Source organism: Ascaphus truei, chromosome 1, assembly GCF_040206685.1.
Source record: "Ascaphus truei isolate aAscTru1 chromosome 1, aAscTru1.hap1, whole genome shotgun sequence".
In the NCBI taxonomy this organism is placed as follows: Eukaryota; Metazoa; Chordata; class Amphibia; order Anura; family Ascaphidae; genus Ascaphus; species Ascaphus truei.
The window spans coordinates 317,580,774-317,605,857 of record NC_134483.1 but is presented as its reverse complement, the minus strand read 5'-3'; the positions used below and the strand labels follow the sequence as shown (position 1 = coordinate 317,605,857).

The window sequence follows — 25,084 nt, the reverse complement described above, 5'->3', positions numbered from 1 at the left end:
ATGGTCGCTTCGGTGACGCTTCGGTGATGTCATCAGCCACTGCTCTCCACAGCCGACAGGATCACTCTCGTTGGAGTATACCTTCAACTCTGTCGGTGGCAGACTTTCTGGGACATACTGAAGTGAAGACCTTCTACTCACCTGCCTTGCCGCAGCCTCGACCAGAGGCTGCTAACACTGATTATACACGGCGAGTGTGGAGACTGTGTTCCGTTGCGGTAATCCATGTCATTTGATACATGAAATGCTCTAAAGATTTGTGTACGTGTGATACTCACCTTTTTACCATTATGCAATATATGTTTTAAATATTACACTATACTGTAAGAGTCGTGCGCTTGTCCTTTTTCACATTTTTCTAGCATTTTGAGATGATGAGCTACTGTATCCTATCTGGAAAGCAGCAGATTCTCTCATTATTAATCTTTGAGATAAGGTTGTGTACTTTCATTTTTTGACACCCTTTACTGACTTTTTTGTATCGCTTTGTCTATATCACTGGGTTTTGGGTTTACACAGACACTTTTTATAAGCCTTTGCATACCATGCACATATTGCTTTAAGTGCTATATTTATTCACATTTCAATTGGTGCGCTGCTATTATTCGTTCACTTTCTGTACCAAAATAATTGAAATTAAATTTTCTTTTAATTTCATTTTTTATGTTTGCTGTATTAATCAACTGATGTTTTATAATGCAATAAAAAAGGCCACTCGTTGAATACTGTACAGTTAATAATTGTATTTTGTGGAAATACAGTATTACAAAATGGTAACATACAGTTATGGTACCAGGCAACGATTTCAAAATATAGAGTTTCATGATTCCTGTACTTTACTGCACTGCAGTCTAAATCTGATGACACAGCTGCTGCAAACGTGATGAAGCAGTTTTATTCTCTTGAGACTGAAATGTTGTCAGACTAAAAGAAAGTAATTGCAGTTGAATTCGATGCAGATAGAAACTGGTCTAATACCACTTTGGGGCACAGCAGTCACGCTGTAGTCAAAAATCAATCCTGCAAAGCTGCATGAAGTACATTTGTCCTAAAGAGCATTTCACACTAGGGACAAGCCCAGAATGTTTACATCATTGCTATTCTCAGCCTGCAGGGCCACCTGTGGCACATGGTTACAGTTTGTGTGACTCTCACTGAGGGCTAGATGTTTCAAGTTTCGTTAAGCTTAACTTAATGTGACAATTACCAAAGTTAATGACACTTACATAGTCACGCTGTATCCTCCCAGGACAATAACGTAACAATAAGCCATGTCTTCTACAGTAATGTGTTAACTTTAAGGGTAGTGTTAAATTTAACGGATAAAAAAATGAAAATGCGATGCAAATCATATGCAAATCTCCTATAAGCCTATCCACTAAAGTCTGTTAGGGTTAATGCTGGGACATAACTTGATGTTTTACCTAAACTTGGTGTTTGTCACATCCAGATCCTGCAATAGGGTTTATTGCAGTGTCTGGATGGGCATAATGCCAAGTTAGGCATGATTTACAGAACAGTATTATTTCCCGACATTATTTCCCACTCCTTTCTCTCTCCATTCCAGCAAAAGCCCTATTTCAGGGTCTGGATTTGAGTAATGCCAAGACTGACATAATGTCATGTTATTGGAAGATAGCCCAATGTTATGGTACAATAATGTGACGTTAACCCTATTCTAATTAGATGAATTGTGGACATTGATTTGGCATATAATTAGCTTTGTGGATATAGCATTAACTCAGGGAGCATAACATCCGTTCCTGTTTTAGGTAACGTCCCGTTGTGTTCCCAGATATAACGTAACAGACCATCTGGCCCTGAGGGAACCAATGTTTCTATCTTTTGTTTGATCACGTAACACGACGCAGTAGAATTTTCTGTAAATCTGATGGGTAAGTAGGCATGACAATTGATTATAACTAGAGATAGGTTTGGTGTTTTTTTGTATTTTTTTCTAAAGTCAGTTTGTTTGATTTGGGATTCAAGGGAATATATGAATTTAAAAACAAAAAAAATGGTTTAGTAACTAAAGCTGCTATAAGTATGACCTTCTCTGTTTGTAAGCAGGTGTTACTGCCCCAACTGGAACTGACTAGATTAGACTTCTGGTTCCTTACTTGATTCACAGTAGGTAATCCCTTGCTGGTTTTGACTGGTTTTATTAATGCTTCATTCTGACTTAACGGGCTTCCTGTGGCGTTCTTCAATGCACGGGTTAAAAATGTTTATGGATAAATAAATAATATTATGAGGCCTACTGGAGTGTCTGTTTGGAATTTACCCTTATATAATTCTGTCATAACACACCTCCATAGTGATGTCATCTTATTTTTATATTGTGATGCTGCTACATAGGTGCGGAAATGCCCGCTGGTAAGAAGTAATTCCCCACTGATAAAAAGTACTGCCCTATTAGTAAGAGGTAATGCCCCCCTGGTAAGAGGTAATGGCCCACTGATAAGAAGTAATGTCCCATTAGTAAGAGGTAATGCCCCTCTGGTAAGAAGTAATGTGCCATTAGTTAGAGGTAATGCCCCACTGGTAAGAAGTAATGCCCCTTAGGTAAGAGGTAATGCCCCTCTGGTAAGAAGTAATGCCCCTTAGGTAAGAGGTAATGCCCCTCTGGTAAGAAGTACTGCCCCATTAGTAAGAGGTAATGCCCCGCTGGTAAGAAGTAATGTGCCATTAGTTAGTGGTAATAGCCCGCTGGCAAGAAGTAATGTCCCATTAGTAAGAGGTAATGCCCCTCAGGTAAGTCGTAATGGCCTGCTCGTTAGAAGTAATGTCCCATTAGTAAGAGGTAATGCCCCATTAGTAAGAGGTAATGCCCCATTAGTAAGAAGTAATGCCCCATTAGTAAGAGGTAATGCCACTCTTTCTCAAAAAGAAAAACACCAGTACTTCCTATTAGTTGTCATTCCATTGTGACAATGAAACAAATATTCATCAAGAGATGTATTAATCAAAGTCTGCCAAAATTGGTGCAAAAAATGACATTTATCAGGGAAAAGAAAGCCTACTGATAGTAATAGAACTATTTCCTTTGATAATTTAGGTGCAGTTTTTTTTTTTGCATAAGATTTGCTCCAGTTTTGTAGCCGGGAGACTTTGAAAATAAACTTCCAGGGCTAGAAAGGAAAAAAACAATGCAATATATTTGCAACAGGCTCCATATTAGTCATAAAGGAGAAATGGCAAAAAAGGCCTTTAAAATGATGAATGACATAGTCACTAAAAGTACGAGGATGTGCTTTTACTTGGTACTTTTACTGTATAAAATACTATACCACTGTGAATAATCCATTTCAAATGATTTGTAAAGCAGCCATTACATTCACATGTTCAAATGTATGACTTAACACTGCTGGGAAAACAGCACGTGCATACAAAACCTCAGCGACAGATAATATTACTCCAATTCATGCCTCTGATCACCATAGCAAACTGACTGTCTAGAAACACAGGGCTCTATGCACAAAGCGCCGAAAAGTTTTTTATCGCCAAAAAATGCCTTTGGTATTCAGTAAGCGCCGATAATTTGGCCAAATCGGCATTTTTTGTCCCCGATAAAAAATTATCGGCAGGCGGCTAGCGATAAGCCACTTTTTGGCACCTTTCGGCACTTTTTTAAATCGGCTGTATTCTAGTAGCCCTGATCCTGTTTTCGGTGCTTATCGGAGCTGATCGGCAGTCCCGAAAAGCCATTTTTTCGGCAAATCGTCCCGCCAACTCAAAGTTGGCGGAACGGTGGGGAGAAGCATCGGCAAGGGCGACACTTAGAAAAAATCAGGCCTTTTTCTTGTCTGTGATTGATGCCGGGGGTCTCCGGAGCTGATACTAGAATGTATACCAGGCAGGAAAAATGCATGTAAAGCCCACTTTATTACCTTAGCGGCTTACCGCTAAGGCAATGAAGGGGTTAACCCACCGTGCCAGCTTTATTGTGGGTAGCGGGGGTGGGTGAAGGGGGTATTTGGCCCTTGTTGTTTGTTTAGGGCTTGCGGGGGGGTTGCGGGTGCACTAAACCCCTTCACGACCGTAGCAGTTAATACTACTACGGTCATGAAGGGGTTAAGGCCTCCCGCTACCCACCCACAAGCCCTAAACAACCACCTTTGGGGCTAATACCCCCTTCACACACACCCGCTACCCACAATAAAAAAAATCACACACAACAGCCCCACACTACATAAATAAATAAATAAATATATCTAAATAAATAAATAAATATAAATAAATAAATTTATTATATATATATATTACCCCAACAACCACTATACCCCCCTAACATACACATATATGCACATCAATAATACTATAGGCCGGCGGGGGCCCTCGGGTGTTACACGAAGGCCTGCAGTACCAATTATGTGCCCCCCCAAATTAATGTAAAAACACATATATACCTATAAATAAATACCCCCCCCCCCCCCCAACACATACAGTATAGTAATGGGCACTATTACTATTATCCACAAATGGATAATAGTGAATGTGCCCATTTTAAATACATAAACACCAATCAATACATTAAATACATATAGCACTCACCCATGTCCGACTGCCACGATGAAGGCCATCCTCATCTTCATCCTGTTCATGCCCCCTCCGCTGCTGCAAAACAGACACAAGAATGAAAACATCTATTCTGTACATGGGACTATACCCTTTTATTTGCAATATACTGATCCCAGCCGGTCATTTGTTGCACTCGTGGGGACTGTCTCCAGTTGTATCCTCTGACGTCATCGAGTTCTCGCGGTACTTGGAGTTGAGAACTTACTGCTGTGACGCTGGATTTGGAGGAAGGCGGCGTTCCTCATGTTCCCCGGTACTCGGAGGCTATTACTGAGGTTGCTGCAGTTCACCCACACCGGATACTTTACTGAAGTCACCCGATACCTGGTTCCTGCTTCTGGCTGGTTAAGTTGTACTCAAAATCGCTCTTTATTCTGTTATGTTTGTGAGTGTGTTTTTCATATCCTTGACTCCATAAATTATTTGTTATACTTTTTTACGCTATGAGTGCGCCTGTTTTTTTTCTGTTTTTGTATATATATATATATCTGTATATATATATATATATATATATATAGTTGCATGATGAAGCCACTGTACAAATGAATGGGTGAAGGGTGGGTATCGGGCCAGTGTGGCTTAACCCCTTAATTACCTTTGCGGTTATTATCAAATAAGGTGTTTAAGGGGTTAATTGATATCTGAATGTAATTGCAATGTATTGGCTATGTATTGGCTATGTATTTTGTGGGCAACGAAAGACAAGGATGTTGCTGGCGACGGGGGCTTCTTATTAATGAGGTCAGTAGTACTTTATTTATTTTAATATGCTAGTTAATGTGTTTAATAATGGGCAAATAATCTATTATCCCTATCTGGATAATATTTATTTTGCACATTATTGTACTGTAGGTGTTGGGGGGGGGGGGGGGGAATGTATGTATTGAATGTATAGGCCAGGTTTATTTTTTTTACATTCAGGGTTGGTTCCTTGGTTCTGCGTGAGACCTCTGGAGACCACGTGCGGTATCCTCGGGTATCTCACGGGTATCAGGCTGGTGGTTCCACGGGTGACACATGCGGGGATGAAGCGGTGGCCTCACATCTGTGGGGGCACCGCGGACACGTAGTGAGCACTCGTGAGTTCCCCAGACCCCCGTGAGAACCACCCGAGGCCCCGCAGACACCTGTGGGTCTGACCCGGGGCTCCCAGACATCCGCGGGCCTACCGTGGGGACACAATTGTAGCCCACGGTGACCCAAGGAGACCACCTGGGGGCCATGGCGCTTGGCGGGACCAACCAACAGGCCTCCAGAACCTGTGTGAAACAAGTTGCTGGTACCCTGTAGGTCTGTCAGGTGACCCACCAGCCCGCCGGGGACTCGCGTGGGGCTGGGGTATGAACCCTGTATGTAAAAGAATAAATCATGTATTTATGGGGGGGCACAGGGGGTGGGTAATGTATTTAATAAATAGAATGATGCTTATTGTGGGGCAGTGTATTGTTTTTATTGTGGGTACTGGGGGTAGGGGGAGGGGGTATTGGCCCCAAGGGTATGTGGGTAGGCCTTCCTTGTGGGTAGTGGGTGAGGGTGGTTAGGCCTCACGGGGTGGGGGGTTAGTGTGGGAGGGTATGTAGGCCTCCCGAGTGGTGGGTGAGGGTGGGTTAACCCCTTAATGACTGTAGCAGTTAATAACCGCTATTGTGATTAAGGGGTTAGGGGACATTACAATGTTTGTTTTTATTCTTGTGTATGTTTTGCAGCAGCGGAGGGGGCATGGCCAGGATGAAGATGAGGGTGGCCTTCATCGTGGCAGCCCGAAATGGGTGAGTGCTATATGTATTTAATGTATTGATTGGTGTTTATGTATTTTAAATACACATGGTGTGTATGTTGTTTATTGCAATGTTTATTGGGGGCAATAAACATGCTATTCTGCCTTAAACCCTTCATTGCCTTAGCGGTTATCCACTAAGTAATGAAGCAGCATTTATGTATTTTAATAATATTGTGCGGGAGCAGGGGGTCCCCTGAGCAGAACTGCATTGATTTGTGGCTCAGATACCCCCTGCTTCCCGAGTTACAGGCCCCGGTTTGGGGCATCGGTTACAGTGTCGCCGCCATATTTATAGCGGGCACGGCTCGAATGGGGTGCTATAAAGATGGCGGCGACACTGCCACCCGATGACACATACCGGGGCCTGTAACTCGGGAAGCAGGGGGTCCCTGGTCCACAAAGCAATGCTGTTCAGCTCAGGGGACCCCCTGCTCACAGTACACTATTATTAAAAATACATTCATGCTGCTTCGTTACCATAGCACATAGCCGCAAAGGTAAGGAATGATTGTTTATTTATATATGTGTTTTACTCATAGTGTAGATGTGCAGAGGGTCTCCGGAGCTGAACTGCTTTGGTTTTAGGTCCGGGGACCCCCTGCTTCCCGAGATATGGGGTGCTGGTATCCCTCTGCTTTGTTTACATTCCGCGGTCACGTGATCGGGACCTTTAAATGCAGAGGGATACCGGCACCTCATAAAGGGGCCTGTATCTCGGGAAGCAGGGGGTCCCCGGACCTGAAACCAATGCGGTTCAGCTCCGAAGACCCCCTGCACATGTACACTATGAGTAAAAGTTGTTTTGAAATGTTTTTATTTTGCCGATGTTTGCGCAGAGAGAGCGGCGGGTCTCTCTCTGCTGCAAACACATATCGGCAGAAACGTTCTATCGCCAGGTTATCGGGAGCCAGGATTTTTTATCACCGGCTCATCGGCGTTTTGCTTTCGCAGAGATTCGGCAGGGATCGCCATGGATTCGGCCCTTACTGAATACTGCGAGGACAAATCGCCAAAATCATGCCTATCGGCAACACTTGCCGAAGAGATTTTTTTGGCGCTTAGTGCATGAGGCCCACAGACTTTAAATTTGTGATTTTTGTTTTTTAAATCTAAGGTAAGTGAATTTTACTAAGACCTTGTTTCTATGATGGATGCTATTCAGAAATGGCATATACAGTAGTACTGTATGTAGATAAATGTGGAAATACTGATCATAAACAGTAAAAAAAACCCTCCTTAACATGGTAGAATTTACATTGATCATGTCAATATTGCATGAGAAGATGCTGACGAAAAGAAGCTGTCAGGCATACAGTATGTTGTTTAGTAAAGACGGGTCCAGAGTGCTTTGCATCTTTCCATGCGCCATCGTGGTCACATTATGTTCTGCTGATTGTGTTTTGTAATTAAGGCAGCTACCCAATAGTCAAACAAAATCATGAGGCATTTCCTGCAATGATGTATGACTATGGCCATGAACAGAAGCTTGTGAATCATTCGACGACCAAGCAGCACACACCCAAAGTTGTGTTCAACAGCTTAAAGCTGCAGTCCAAGCAATATTCTATGTGTGGTTTTTTTTTTTAACTTATATTTTTATTAAGGTTTTCAAACATGAAGGGAAGGGGTACAAAAGAAAAAAAGGGGGGGGGGCAAACAACCATTTTGTATCAGAATTCTTACAAGCATCAACAGTCACATTACATGTCATACAACATTTTATAAACAACACATTCTACACTCAACACTCCCAAACCCTCTCTCCTTCTGGTATCATTCCCCTATCCAGCGTCCTATGGGTCGCAGACCCTATCATACTTTCTTGTAGTATAATTCAAAAATAAGGTGAGTTTCTCCATTAGTTAGAGTTCATTAACCCTTCTAATAACCTCCCTTCTGGAGAGCGGGAGTTTCTTTTTGCACGCTGCTGCTACAGCGCATCTAGACGCCGTTAGGATATGCAAAATCAATTTAAGTGTGTAATGATTCACATTTTCCATGGGTTTGTCTAGAATGATTAGGATTGGATCTAGCGGAATCTTAATATCCATCACATCTATTATTAATTTCAAAACTGTCCTCCAATACTGTACAGTATGTCTGCATTACTGGACAATACCACCAGATATGTGCCAGGTCTTCTATATGTCCACATCCCCACCAGCATCTATCAGAGGCCTCCGGGAACATCTGCTTTAATCTTTTGGGGGTGTAATACCAACTTAACAAAATGTTATATATATATATTCTCTTTTGTTACCGTACATATAGAGGTTTTACCCGCATTCTCCCATATATCTTCCCAGTCTTCCCTTGTTATTTCAGTCTGGAAATCCAGGACCCACTGGTCCATATATTTCTGGACCGGGGTATCATTTTTTAGAATTAAGCCCTGGTACAGAGATGATATCAGCCCCTTTTGATACTTTTTTGTTTAGCATAAATCTTCGAATCGTGTGTATCTAGGGAATTCCTCCTCATAAAAACCCTGCCGCACAAAATGTCGGATCTGCATATACTTAAACAACTCAATTTGGGGTAGACCATACTTTTCCATCAATTCCTCAAATGACATTAGTTTGTCTTTTGCTAACAAATCTCCCACCTCCAAAATCCCTCTGTGCCTCCAAATTTCAAAACCCGGTCCCTGAAAACCTGGGAGAAACCCTGGTTTACCGAACAGGGGCGAGAGCTTGGATGGGGCTGACATAACCTTATACTTCTTTTTTGCCATCTGCCAAATTTTCAAATTAAACCCAATTACTGCAGGTTCAGACTGTCTCCCAAGCCCAGTCTCAAAACTCGACCATAGCAAGGAGGGCAACCCCACCGTTTTTTTGAGTGAGCTCTCCAAGTCCACCCAAGTATAGACTCCTCTCGGAGAGTGCCAATAAACCATTTTTCATATGAATATTTGGGACTGCCATGCCACCTCCTTCTTTAGCCTCCAACATAATTGACCTGGCTATTCACGGTTGTTTATGTTTCCAAATAAATTGCATAATTCGATTTTGAATTTCTTTTATATTTGTGTGTGGGACAGATATGGGCAATGTCTGAAAATAATACAGAAGTCTAGGAAGAATATTCATCTTGACCGTAGTTATTCGCTCTCTCCAGGAGATACAATGGGATTTCCAGACTTGTAGATCTTTTTTTTAGCTTTGAGAAAAGATCAGAATAATTGTACTTGTATAATGAGTTGTAGTCTCTAGTAAGATATATCCCCAGATACTTCAAATGGGTCTTTTTCCATTTATAGTCAAAGTGCCATTTAAGAATCTCGACCTCATTTTCAGATATCGTTAAATTTAGAACTGTCGACTTTCCCCATGTTAACTTTATACCCGGATAAATCACCAAATCTCCGTAGGGTGGATTGTAAATTCGGTAGAGATGTCAGTGGATTAGATATAGTAAGAATAATATCATCTGCAAACCGTGACATTTTGTAGCACTCATATCTTTTATTCTAATCCCTTGTTTGTTTGGGGAGACTCTGATAGTTGCTGCGAGGGGTTCGATTGTTAAGGCAAAAAGAAGAGGGGAGAGAGGGCACCCCTGTCTGGTCCCATTCTTAATTGTTATCCAATTCCCATCCCCACCTGGAATTTTCAGGGTTGCTGTTGGCGACTGATATAGGGAACGAACCCCATTTAGAAAAACCCTGGAGAATCCGAAAGCCTCTAGCATTTTATCCAGAAAATCCCACTTTATCATATCAAATGCCTTTTCCGCATCCAGGCTCAACAAACCACATTGGGTTTAGACTTGTGTATCTCATAAATAACATTAATAATTTTTCATGTGTTATCCGACGCCTGGCGTAAACTCACAAATCCCACCTGATCATAATGATTAATATTGGAAGTATTGGATTCAACCTGTTAGCCAGGATTTTACTATAAATTTTTAAATCCGTATTAAGCAGTGAAATTGGCCTATAACTACCACAACATAATGGGTCCTTTCCCTCTTTAGGGATTACCACTATATTGGCCTTCGTCACCTATGGGGGGGTTTGTTTTCTGCTAAGGAAACCATTAAATAAATCCAACAGACAAGGCCCTAGGATTTCTATAAAAATGTTATGATTCAAATTTGAAAAACCATCTGGGCCAGGTGCCTTTGATGGCTTCAATGAGTTGGCCGCCCTCCCAAGCTCTACCTCAGTTATTTTGGCATTTAAAATTGTATGGTCTTCCACTGTCGATTTTGGGAGGTTACAATCTCTTATATAATCGTCAATCTGGCCAAACCAGGGATTTTAGTATTCGGGTTGAATTATCTAGGTCGTAAAGTTCTGTATAAAACTTAGCAAATTCCTCTGCAATCTTTGAGGTTTTCTATGTCACTTCTCCCCCTTTTTTCTTAGTGGCGGGAACCGATGCCCTCGACCTGATCCCTCTAAGTTTATTTGCCAATATACGGTTTGCCTTATCTCCCTTGTAGTAATACGTCTGCTTAGTCCACTTAAGGGCCTTCTCTACAACCTCTTTAGTTCCCCCCTTGCCTGACTCAGGATTTTATCAATTTTCCTAGATGTGGTTTTTTTATGTGAGCTTTCCAACGTTACAATTTTTCCCTTTAAATATTTTTGTCTTTCCATTCTCTTTCTGTATGATGCTATTGAGATAAGCTGTCCTCTAATCGTGGCCTTATGTGCCTCCCATAATATTGCTGTTGATTCTACAGACCCATTATTAATCTGGAAATAGTTTTTAAGTGAGTCTCCAATTTGTGACTTAATCTCTGGGTAATGTAGTAATGAATCATTCTTCCTCCTAGGGAATGATTGAATCTTGGGATATGGGGGGGGTCAAACAAAATCGCAACTGGAGTGTGGTCTGACCACATAATAGTAGAAAAAGAAGGCTGAGAACCCCTATGCTGATGCTCCAGATATGAGGGAAACTTCAAATATAAGTAATCATCATGTCTCATTGAGTAAGTGAAAATGATAGGAGAAAACTGCTGTTTATCTATGAGTTTGAGACACCAGTGCATGCGTGAACTGAAAACTGCAGCTAGAGGAAGGAATGATCGGGGGAGAGTCCTGCAACCTGAGCTCCAAAAAGCCCTCGCTAGCAAGACACCCAACCCCCATACACAATTCCCATAGCTCAAGTATATGCTGCTGTCACACGGGCAGGTTAAAGATCAAGTCATAAAGAACTCACATGTTCCATTCCCCGTCGTCTCTTGTAAAGTTGCATGATCAAGGATTCTCCCGCCCGGTGCTTCAGCTCCTGCTGAAACCATACAAACAGTGTAAAAAAGAAAAAAATAGGTGGAGCACTGCAATACCACTGCAATGCCACTGCAATATGACCACGTAATAGGCCCTATATCTGACTGAACCAATACTTCCAGGATATTTGGGGTTACAAATATATTATCGATTCTGGAGTACGAATCATGTGGGGGTGAGTAAAAAGAATTATCTCTCTGTCCTTTATGTGAGTGACGCCAGGCATCGAGCAGACCAAATTCTTTGATTAGCGATCTGAATTTCTTCGCTACCCTATATGTTGTTGCAGAATGTGACTGCCCCGGGTGTGTAGACTTGTCCACATCCGGGTCCGGTACCAGTATCACCCATAGACTCCAATGTTTCCCTTAAAAATTCGATTTGTCCGTCGTTAGGTGTATATACATTCACTAGTGTGATATGTAGGCCTGAAAGAAGATCATGAACCACAAGGGTCCCCCCTTCTTGGTCTCTCTTAAACTCCAATGTCGGGAATGGGATTTCATGTTTTATCAAAATCGCGACCCCCCTTTTTTGATGGTAAAAGATGAATAGAATGCTATAGGTATATCCCGCTAAAAGTGTTTAGGGGCTCTTGGGTGTCAAAGTACATCTCTTGCAGAAAAACCATATTTGCTTTCAGTTTCTTAAATTCTTTTAGGGCCAGTCTATGCTTACCATTACTATTCAGGCCCTTAACATTCATAGACACTAACCTCAATAGCGTTTGACTGGTCATTCCCGGTGTCGTGTCTCTCTCTCTCTCTCTCTTGTGAAAGTTGTTCTCCAAAAGTTTTGATGGTTGTAGTGGACAAATGGGGAAAAGTGGGGAAAAAAAGGGGAGGGGAACATTCCCATGTCGGGAACTTGGAGAAAAATAAAAAACACAAATTAAATTGAAAGGTAAGATAAGTGTATCCAGCCACTCATCCCAATTTTGCGGCCAGTCCCTAAGTGGCTTTGCCTGGTGGGCATATGGCCCTACTGGAAGCGTCCTGGCATTGGGCATGCAGGTCTCCCTTCCACACCATACACCCCACCTCCATTTTCTCTCAACCTGATCGCACCATCGTTATAACTTGCTCAAAATATAAGAGCTTAACAAATAATTCAATTCCTACCAACTTTAGAACACATAAGCATACATAACTTTTCGTAAAATAATATAATACAATTGGGAATAAAAGCGGTAAGCAACCTGGGGAAAAACATATATCACATTTTATATTTCTCGTTTAAACGTTCAATAACTGTTAACATTAATTCTTGAGCAGGGGCTGCTCCTGTCCTTTAATACAGGGGTGTGCAAATTGGGGGGCGTGGGATTTTAAGGGGGGGGCGTAGCAGTTATAGAGGTCCCGCGCTCTCCCGCCAGGCATTTAAATTAAATGCCGGGGACCGCGCAAGGCCTCTATAACACACTTCCCTTCCAGCGACGCGTTGTCATGGTAACCCGACGCAAATGACATCACGTGACCATGGGGGGGGGGGGGGGTGCGAGGCACCGAAAAGAGCAGGCAGGGGTGTGCATGGGGAAAAGTTTGCACACTCCTGCTTTAATAGACCTTAATGTCCTTCATGTCTGTAACCTGAGTATCAATGTGGAGCGCAACCCCCCAAATAATCCATCTCTTTAGGCTCTTTGGGCTAAGGCCCACTTACCCACTGGCCCCTCAATCCGCTCATTCCCCTGCTCCGTGCAGATATCGGCTTTAGAGAGACAATGAGGTGTCTTCTCCCTTCAGCAAAAATTATCTGTCCCCCAGGCAATGGGCATATGACCCCGACTCATAGGCAGAGTCATACCTACAATGGAACATAAGGGATATAGAGTGAAACAGAGAAAAAACAGAGCTGTGGTTCTGACATAGATTTCTTTGAACCACCACGGGTCGCCGACTCATCAGACAGCGAGACCACCATGGACTCATACTAAAATCTCCAAAATTTGGGTGGAAAACAAAGAGGCTCAACGGAGTCCTCTCAAGGGCGTATTCAGTACTGGCTCTTTCCTCTTCGGGTCATTGCCCCCTTGGCCGGTCGCTCATCCTCTGAGTTGTCACCTCGAGGTCCTCACTGCTGACCCGATCTAGCCTTGGGATCCAATCTTAGCGCTGACAGGAAAGATGCTGATTCCTCAGGGTAGCAGAGCAAAACCTTCAAGGTTAACTATTAGGCAGAACGGGAAGGCCCACCGATAGCAAATCCCCTTTTCCTGGAGTATCGCTGTCACCGTTTGTAATCCTCTTCGCCTTTCTATAGTGAGCCTGGACAGAACCTGGAAGATCTGGATGGAAGCATTTTCAAATTCGATTGAGGCTCTATTTCTGCAACCCTTTATAATCTTTACCTTAGTTGCATATTGATGAAGCCTCAGTACCACATGACTACTTCTTTTGGGGTCAGATCTCAAGCCCGGCCCAATGCTCTGTGAGCTCTGTCCATCAGCATTTCACTGTTTGGGGTCAATTGACAAGAAGAGTCTCTTGAGATATGGCTGCAGGGCTTCCACGGACATCGTCTCAGGGATGTGGCGGATTCATAGGTTCTGCTTGCGTTCCCTGTTCTCTAGGTAATCCATACCGCGCATCCGATGTGATGTAACGCGCGCTTCCCCATGTGTTTTTTTTTTAAAATCAGTTCTGTACTATGAGAAAATACTTGTAGAATTTAAAAAAACAACAAATTTGAATTACATTTCTAATGTATTATAATGTAACAAGCATTTTTTGTTTCTATAGCAACCATTTACAAAGTCACATCCCCTTCCTCTTCTGAATCAGGATCTGGCACATCCCTTTCTGAGCCCTGCCCTCTCTCTAGCAGTGCACCAATTGTTCAGTATCTAGTGACTGCCTGGTCACATGATCTTCCCCACAGTACTTTGCATCTTTGGTCCTCTTCTGCTGCACTGATTTAGTCAACCCCCAAGCCGAATCTTTGCCGATCGATCACAGGAGAATGGATTGATCTGCAACTTAGCTAATTACTTATCTTTGTGTGGATTGTATTGATGCACATATTAAAGGGGAAAAAATAACATTTAAAAAAAATGGCAGCTTGGACTGCTGCTTTAAACCCAGTTGAGCCCAGAGACTCATTTGTGTGCAATGAGACATCAACCACGTCATGAGTACAAATATTACTATGGACAATAGTGGCAGTCTCTGTTGCTCTGCAGTACAGAAATGTGTGTAGAACAAAGAAAAAAGTCCTTGTCAGCCATAGAATTTATTATTCTAATGAGTGAAGATCCACTGCACAGTGAATTATTTTTCAGTCTGGTTGTTGCCAAGGACTTTTTCATTTAATACTACCGGATGTTTGTGCAACTGCACGACCACACAACCTTGCGTATATCGCATTTGTACAGGTGCTCTTGACATATTGGAAATGAAGTACATTGTTTTATTTCCCCCCCCATGAAAAGTTAAAAGCTGAGCTTAGGAGGATCAAGGCCCCCAGAGCCCTGCACTGTCAGAGGAAATCTGAAACATGAGCACTCTCTTGAAGTTGCTACTGTAGCAAAGCTGTACTTTTTGTCCCCTTTTATATTTCCATCTGACTCAAGAATACCCTAGGACAGGGGTACGCAAACTGTGGGGCACGAGAATTTTCTTGGGGGTTGCGGTGGTTGAAGAGGTCACGCGCTCTTCCCCAAAGCATTTAAATGTAATGCCGGGAGCACGTGAGGCCTCTGCCGGATACCAGGTAAGGGGGGAGGGGGTGAGCACTGGGGCTGAGCAGGCAGGAGGGCGCAGGGCCAAAAGTTATTGCACCGTTCCCCTAGGAAACAAAATATCGGTGCAAACATAAAACCCCCTTCAGTCAAAGTATTTTTCAAAGTACATTTATGTTTAACTTCAAGATGATTGCCTGCTGTGTATAACATATCTGAAACCCTTCATGGCAACCAACTTCGTGTATAAGAATCCTATTCTAGAGGTGGGCTTGCATACTAATTCACACATTGCTCTCTTGATTTCATAATGAATTTTTAAAGAGCCCACAGAGAGTGTTTGTGTGGATGTCCCATTAACCTTTTGTTTCCCATGAATAATCATGTTCTACTGATCTTTATGTTTATTCTCAAACTGATTTTGCTGCTGAGAACAATTATTCAACATGTTCTACAAATTCAATTTAAAATGCACTTTTACAGCAGTTTGTTCAGTGCATTATCACAATTGTTTTTTGTGGAATGTTTGCGGCTTGGCATTTGTACAGCTTTTTCATTAGAAATTAAGGCGGTCATTTATTAAGGTGCCAGGAAGTGCTTTAAACTTCATATTAATGCAATTTATTTCACTTAGATGTGCATCTTTTATTCTGTAATAATTTCATTAGTTTTATGTATCATGAAGATTGTGAAGCTAAACGTATACAGTCAGAGGCACTGCCATCTTGCTCCTCTTTGCATCACAATATCAAGGTACTTTGCTCTAATATTGTACCAGTGGGAAGAGTTTGTTAGAAATTACAGGACATATTATAACAGGCGGTAACAAAATCTGCATTACTGTGCACCATTAATTCTCCATTTTTCTGCATCAGGAACTCAGCCAGGTCTAAAATAGTCTAAAGCTGCCTGTCTAGAAATGATAAAACCTGTGGAAGAGGGAGTGGTTCAGTAAGTAAAGACACTGACTAGCACTGAGTTTGAAACAGGGAACGTGTGACCTTGGGCAAGTCACTTTATCTCCCTGTGCCTCAGGCACCAAAAACATAGATTGTAAGCTCCACGGGGCAGGGACCTGTGCCTGCAAAATGTTTCTGTAAAGCGCTACGTAACTCCACAAAAACTCCTGACCGGGACCTAGTCCCGATACTCCTGGAACTGTTTTCGACAGGAACCCCTGACCGCGACCCCTACATTCTCAGATGAGAACTTGGTCCTCGCGTCTGACTTCGCAGGGCAGAGTTTACTAGCTTTAAAACGAAGCTGGTTGCTGTGTCATTTGGGACAGAGCAACTTTGAAAAGCCCGCCCTAGCTTCATCGACTCAAGCCACCAATTCATCTGGTTCTCTGACTGGGGCTTCTCCTTACATACCCTCCACTGAGCTATGTTCAGCATGGAGGAAGGAGGAGCGACCAATCAGAGCGTGGGAATTCCTCCCCGCCAGCCAATAGAAACAAGGCCTCGTACTTTGGCTGATTTTAGATGAGGGGGCGTGTCAAACCGGCTCGGGATGCCCCGTGAGCGGGACATATAAATTGACCAATGGGAAACGCGCCGACATTCTGCTGCTTCCCTCAGTAAAACCATTGCCACCTACTGGGCAGGCTCCACTGAGTCTCGCAATCCAGAGTGTCCTCCCAGCAGTGGGTCTCTGTTCTCTGGACTCAGTACTCCACCCTGCCCCATCCACTTTGCACCCCGACACCTCTCAACATCACATCTCCCCTTTGAACCATGAACTGGTGGACTGCAAAGAGCCTTATAGTAAATGTAAAACACATTATAAAGTGCACTTTAATATAGAATATACTTTGGGGAACCTTGTATTTATAAGGGAAATGGATTGGGGATATTTGGACTCGAAATCCAGGAGTCTGGGGGACACTAGTCTTACCTTCCGACACCGTGTTTTCTCGGCTCTGGGGATTTTTAATCCATTTTTAGTTTTCACTTTGTATTATATGCTCACTTATTTCGGCATTGTTATCTGAATACTATTAAAGTTTATTATTTTATTTTATTGGTTAGAATGATTTTGCTCCTATTTGGTATATGGATCAGTGAGTTTATTCGGCCACTCATTGGGGATATTTACATCTTATACTCCCCATTATTTTTTGACCGTGAGTGCATCAAACAAGGACTACTGTGGTCATTTGGTCACTCTATCTGTGTTTATTAATTGCTATTATTTCCCTTTTGCACCGGGTCATTTTATCCTTGTTTGGAATTTGGTATGAGTGGTGTGGTTCCTTGTAATTAACTGGGTTAAATAGAAACCAGAACTGAATGAGGAGCAGGGTGGGAAGTGGTTTCAGGTTCTGGATATACATTAGGTTTCAGAAGAAGAGGGCATAACAGAGGCCATGAAGCTGTCTAGAGTGCTAGACCTAATTGTACTTAAAAACAAGAACTATAACTGCAATGTTTATACTCACTATCAATAAAAGGCTGATAGACTATGTGAAAAGGCACTTCGGTATTTACACACAAAGTCTAAGTATTTCAAGAGTTCTTCTAAGAATGCCATTAAATACCAGACTTGGGATTTGGTCATTCAAATTATTTATCCCTCTCTCTGTAGTTATTTGACAATGTCAATAAAGCAGGAGAGAGGGTGGGGAAGGGGAGGGTGGTTTTACCATTTTGTTCAGATGAAGAAAATCAGGGAGAAAAATTGAAGATATAAATTGAGTAAAATGGGAGATTAGCTCATAACCAGAATATGCACCAAAACATACATGCCCATTCCAGAATCAACCATCACTTTGTTAAAGTTGCAGCCTTTTCTAGACATGCAGCATTAAAATAGAGAAGCTATATCCCTAAGCACAAATATCCAGTTCTGCTGTCTGCTAATAACCTATTTTCCAGATGGCTCGATAAACGTAGATGAACTCTTGGAGTGCCCTAAGACTGTGGTTGTGAACAGTGGATCATCCTGCCTAGGAGACTTTCTAATTCTGGCACACAAGTACTTTAAATCATCTGCAGGTAGCATTTGTAACACATTGCGGTTTATTTATTGAGATCCTTAGAAAACAAACACAATTTCTTGCAAATGTGTAGGATTAAAGAAACTTTTACACCATGTTGTCTGTAGTACACACATACTAAGGTAGTTATTCAACTAAAGGTGTTAGATCTAACAACAAATAACATCCATTTAGAATGCACGTGTACATATCAGTTTTCTGCCATTGTGTTGATTTAGACGTTTTATGCATCTGGAGAAAAGTAGATTCTTCATTACACTTTTATAGATGCAAGTTCTCCAATTTAATTCAGTGCCTTATTTTTTTTATAAATGTTTAACATAATCAAATCAAAATTAGACAGAAGTATACTTTGCAGCACACATATATTTAGGTACAGAGGCCATAGAATATCAAAATTAAAATCTAGCTATTTAAAATAGGAACAGGAATATCAAGTAGATTATAGCAAAGGGTAAATTCAAGTTTTACGAAATCCCTGTTTTATGTTCCTATCAAATGTTTTGATGTACTGTAAGCCATACAGAACATGTTACTCTTCTCAGCGCAGCAAGCAGAGCTTTGAAAAACATATTTTTGCAGCATGATAATATGATTTAGATTAAAGAATAGCAATATAGCAGTCATGCTCAACTCTGGTACTCAAGACCCCCAAACAGGTCAGGTTTAACGATCTCCCTGCTTCAGTACAGGTGGCTCAATCAGCGGCTCAGTCCCCCTGATAGGTCTTACTGCTGCTCTAATTCACCAAGTGAGTAGAGTGATTGAAATGAAAAGACCATCGCATATATCGGACACTGTAGACATAAACTGGACATCTTTTATAAAAGAGTATTTTAACTGCAATAAACTGAATTCGCACAGCCAAGCCACTTTGTTCTCTACCATGTTTGATTTTTTATCGTTCAAGCTATGTTTTTTCAAGCTTTGCTATTCTAAGCCCTACAGTATGTGTGAAAGGCACAAGAGCATACATCGCAGATTAGACTATACATACTATTTCTATTTGGGGATAGTTAACTAGTATTACTTTAATGTAAAGAAATAGAATAAAATGTTGCAGTGATTCTATAGTCATGCCAATAAGCATGGATTACAAAGCAACTTTAAAAAACTGAATGATGGCTATTTTTAGAGTCTCTAAACAGAAGTATGCAGGAAGGGAAATATATAAAGTTGCAATGCAATGCTTTATTCGGTTGTCCAATATACAGTACACATCGGATCATTGCATTCTGGGTGTTGACTTTGTAACACGGTAAACAAAATGTTCAAGCCGGGAGAACTGCACCCATCAATAGGAAAAAAAGATGCATCCTTCCATCTGTCAGATACAGTAGCGCTATAACAGAGAGTTTAATTTGGGCAAATATAGTCAGTGCAAGTCAGTGCTACAGTATCTGTTGGGAGACCCCCACTGGTGGAGGATTTTGTCTCTGGTCATTAATAACACAAATTGTTTTCAATGTATATAGTCAGTACAAATAAAGCTGTATTAGCTATAGCATGTACAAGCTAATTTTTGCTTTTGGATACCTGAATGACATAGGTCCCCTTATCAGGCAAATATTATGTTGAAGCCAACCATTTATTTCAGTTAACAAATTATTTTCTACTGGCTAGCATTTCATATTCATTTTAAAATGTTACTAATGTTCTTTCATGTTTAACACTGATTTCTCTGGGAGTTCATATTTTAATATATGAAGGATGGAACATTTCCCTTGTGTTCAATGTACAATTTCACTGCTCGGCTGAGAATTTAGAAAATGTTTGGCTGAATATTTAAAAGGAGTAATAAGTAACTAATGTGTTTTGCGAGGGGGTGGGGAGTGGGCATATTGCATTCAAATGAATAGAAAAACATAATCTTGCAAGACATCTTGCCAAACTCTCCACTAAACAATGCCCATGTCAAAACAAATGCACTCCTTTGCATCAATATCACAGCTATCTAGTAAGTACAGGACTCATCTAGGTGAACAATAGAACCCATAGGCCTAGATACATTTTGGCTATTATCCTGAATACTTGATCTTTGTTGCCTGATCCTCTCTCATGTATACTGTATATTCATGTAGTGCCAGTAATGAAATTCCTCCCACTTGCTTAATTTCTTACACAAATAAGATGAGCCACAAACAATGAGTCCGTAAACTCAAGTACATGGTATATCTTGCAATGTATTAATACGGTGTTTCATTTCTTTATGCTTTTGGTTTTTTTTTTCAAACTGGTAATTTAACACCATAATATGAGGACTATTACTGTAGTTTAGGGACCACAATTATCACAGTTTAATGATTAACCCTCAAGACTTTCAGGATGCAAAAATGCAGGATGTGGTTAATCACTATGTTCACTACAATTTTGTATAGGCTTTGAGGCTACAGTACCTTACTAGAGGACATCCCAACATTCCCTGCATGAATGGTGACTATAAAATGACTGGCAAAACACTTACAGGGTTATTCATTAAACTGGGATAGTGGCGATTGAAGTCAATGGGAGTATGCGTGAAATAGTGCCCCGAACAGCACTATCATAGTTGAATAGCACCACATGTCGCACTTTTTTCATGATTTATTTCTCTCACTGCTCGCCTCTAATGGCTCTTTTGGGAAGATGTATAGTCAGAAATAAAACTACTGATTACAAAGATAATTTCCACTGCGGTTTTGAGTCAGCTATTACAAACAGTGTCTGTGAGTTGAAGAACAAAGGAGACGGTTTATATAAATGTAGAGATAATGTAAGTCTGCGGCAGATAGCGCAGGAGGGAAAGTTTCAGAAGCAAGAAAATTAATTCAGTGTTATTAAATGAAAAACAGGAGAACATAAAGCTTTGTAAAGATAACATTTTGCATAGTGGGTCCTGAAAAGCCTGCCAAACTTGTTTATCGGCTTCATTCACGCATAGCAGCGCCACTTAAAAAATACATCGTTCAATAACCAAGACTTTACTATTGTTATTTATTAATTCAAATGTTAACAACGTAATTAGAGCATTCCAGGATAAACATGCATACCATGTAAATACTGTAGAATGAGGATACAATACAAGCATAAGTGCACTCGACAAAAGCTTAAACATAGGAAAAAGGGAACTACTTTCCATTCACACTTGCAAGAAATGAAATGCTGTTCTTTGCATTGTCAAGCTGAGGGTTTTGTTGTGTTCTATGTTGACATAATATAAAGTATCAATTACTTCAATCTGAGTATATGTGCGGTTCAATTAAATATGTAAGAGAGCTTTTGGATAGTCATGAACAATTCAGCAGTATTTTTAGCAGGCATAGGGGGTAATTCTATATACGCCCATATACGTTTTGGTCAAAAATCCCAATAGACCTTAACTGAGATTGTCGGCCAAAGACACCCTGTACGGCCGCTTCAACATATATAGAATAAGGTCCGTAGTAAGGCCTAAGGAGAGCAAGGTCCTGTTTGACAAGCAAGATGGATGTAACCCCCTGTGTGATTGAAGCAACACACTCCCACTGCCCCCTGTCAGGTTCCTCTCCAGTGTACCATGGACATGTGACTTATGATGGACATAGGATCAGCCAGTGACTAAGGCTGTGGAAGAGATGGGACTGAGCACACCGGAGCCTTTAAGAGGGGATGGCACGGCATGTTGAGTTAGATCTGCACAAGCCTGGATGACTTCAGGCTCGATCGAGTGTGCCCCAGAGCCAGTGGACATTGACTGGAGGGAAAGCAGCAAAGTGTGCAGATAGGCCCAGCAGAACATCGCTGGGATGCTGCCCGGAGAACCATTGGAGGGGACCTCCAGTGGTTGCAGTTAAAGTGGTATCAAAGTATTTTGCGAAGCACAGGCCTGCTGCACTTTGTTGTATTAAAGAGCTCCAACGGTGTGCCGGCACCATCACATAGGTCAAGATAGTCTCACTGACACTGACATACACTGTGCAGCGTTTATGTGTAATGTTATGTTGATTTTCTGTAATATTACTGTGGCGATCCTTTGTTAAAGGGTTATAAGGTTCCCAAGTATCCATTTTATATATATATATATATATATATATATATATATATATATATATATATATACATGTTGAGCAAGCATGTCAAACTCGCGGCCCATGGGCCGCATGCGGCCCACAACGAACATATTTGCAGCCCAGCCCAGTGGTTCCCAATATGTGCGCCACGGTGCCCTGGTGCGCCGTGGCTTGCCTAGAGTGGCGCCGCGATTATCCCTCCCCACCATCCTTCCTTTATGCCGGCCGGGCCGCAGGGGATTGGATGAATGATGATGCGGGGGGCGCGGCTTAGAATGCCGGCCGGGCCGCAGGGGATTGGCTGCAGGAAGAGAGGAAGCCGGGGACGGGGCTTCCGCTTTGTGCAGAGCACACGGTGAGTGTGTGTGTCTGCCTTCCCGCTCCTGGCTCCTGTGGCTGCGCGGTGTCCCGTCCCCTTCTGCCCCGGGTGATAATAGAAGGTAGGAGGGGTGCTGGGGGGGAGAGTTAGTTGTACATTTGTCTGTCCTGCACGGATCGCATGCCTTTCCTCCTCCCCCTCCCTCTCCCCCCAGTCACTCACATCCGTCGCTGCCTCTGCTCTCCACTGCTCTCCTGTGTGTGTATCTGTGTGTGTGTGTGTATCTGTGTGTGTGTGTGTATATCTGTGTGTGTGTGTGTATATCTGTGTGTGTATATCTGTGTGTGTATATCTCTGTGTGTGTATATCTGTGTGTGTGTGTGTGTGTGTGTGTGTGTGTGTATATCTGTGTGTGTGTGTGTGTGTGTGTGTGTATATCTGTGTGTGTGTATATGTGTGTGTGTGTGTGTATATGTGTGTATATCTGTGTGTATATTTGTGTGTTTGTGTATATTTGTGTGTGTGTGTGTATATCTTTGTGTGTGTGTGTGTGTGTGTGTATATCTGTGTGTGTATATCTGTGTGTGTGTGTGTGTGTGTGTGTGTGTATATCTGTGTGTGTGTGTGTGTGTGTGTGTGTGTATATATATATATCTGTGTGTGTGTGTGTGTGTGTTTGTATATCTATATATATAGAGAGAGAGAGTGTCTAGTCAGAGGGAGGGAGGGAGAGTCAGTCAGAGAGTCAGAGGGAGGGAGAGTCAGTCAGAGAGTCAGAGGAAGGGTGAGAGTCAGTCAGAGAGTCAGAGGAAGGGTGAGAGTCAGAGGGAGGGAGGGAGCGAGTCAGAGAGTCAGAGGGAGAGAGAGAGAGTCAGAGGGAGAGAGAGAGAGTCAGAGGGAGAGAGAGAGAGTCAGAGGGAGAGAGAGAGAGAGAGAGAGAGAGAGAGAGTCAGAGGGAGAGAGAGAGTGTCTAGTCAGAGGGAGGGAGAGTCAGTCAGAGAGTCAGAGGGAGGGAGACAGTCAGAGGGAGGGAGAGAGTCAGAGAGTCAGAGGGAGGGAGAGAGAGAGAGAGAGAGAGAGAGAGAGAGAGAGAGAGAGAGAGAGAGAGAGAAAGAGAGAGAGAGAGAGAGAGAGAGTCAGAGGGATGGAGAGAGAGAGTCAGAGGGAGGGAGAGAGCGAGTCAGAGGGATGGAGAGAGAGTCAGAGGGAGGGAGAGAGAGAGAGAGAGTCAGAGGGAGGGAGAGAGAGAGAGAGAGTCAGAGGGAGGGAGAGGGAGTCAGAGGGAGAGGGAGTCAGAGGGAGAGGGAGTCAGAGGGAGAGGGAGTCAGAGGGAGAGGGAGTCAGAGGGAGAGAGAGTCAGAGGGAGGGAGAGGGAGTCAGAGGGAGAGAGAGTCAGAGGGAAGGAGAGAGAGTCAGAGGGAGGGAGAGAGAGTCAGAGGGAGGGAGAGAGAGTCAGAGGAAGGGAGAGGGAGTCAGAGGGAGAGGGAGTCAGAGGGAGAGGGAGTCAGAGGGAGAGAAAGTCAGAGATGCCAAGTGTCAGGAAGAAAACATTAATTTTATCGTTGTTCTTGTTCTTTTTTTTTTTATACTGTACTTTTCGAAATAAACCTACGTTTCTATGAAAATTGAAGTTTTTGTTTTTTTCGGCCCACCTAAACTTAAACCTTGTTTATTTGGCCCTTGTTGGCCTTTGAGTTTGACATGCTTGATGTAGAGGTATCAGTACCGTGTTAGCCGAGCTTCAATAATCAAAAAATAAATAGATGATACCGTTCTGTGGCTAACGAAATGCTTTTATTTGTGCGAGCTTTCGAGATGCACTGATCTCTTCTTCCGGCGATGTTACAATGAATGAAGCAAAGGGTATACTTAAAAACAGCGTCTCTTGGAATGTTATCTGTGCTCATCCCTCCCCCGTGTGTGGATGAGATTTATGGCTAGAGGTGTTAAATGGTTCCCTTTTTAATAGCTGTACGGATGCACGACAGTGAACACTGGAATAGCTTAAAAGGTGCCAATTTATATGTTCCATTAATGGTTTCATTACTATTCAATTACCCACTTCCTATTTAAAGAAGCAGTCCCTGTTGCTTCTTTTTTTGTGAAGGGGTATTTTTTTTTTTTTTTACATTACCTGTACTGTGGGGTCCCTTGTAGGTTATTCACAATCCTCCAAAATCTAGGGAGCCCCTGGTTCTAAAGATAGAAATTATTGCCCCAACGGGAAACAATATTAACAAAGTGGCCGCTGTGACCAGTTCTATTGTTGACCCTGTTTCACCATTTGTAGTTTTTATTGTGTCTTTCACCAGCACAAAAAAACCCAGACTAATATCTCATGGGGTTCGGGGTCTGCAGATCACTTCTGGGGGACATCCTGGTTGAGATACATTTAAAAAAAAAATTGCAAAACAGTGGGGACTGCTGCTTTAATGTCCCATGTTCTTG

At 42.2% G+C, this 25,084-nt stretch overlaps 1 protein-coding gene across 5 annotated transcripts in view; it reads left to right on the top strand.

The window, feature by feature from the left end:
- Nucleotides 1-25,084, top strand: part of MAPK10 (mitogen-activated protein kinase 10) — a 318,476-nt gene that overhangs the window by 280,022 nt on the left and 13,370 nt on the right. The window lies entirely within an intron of this gene.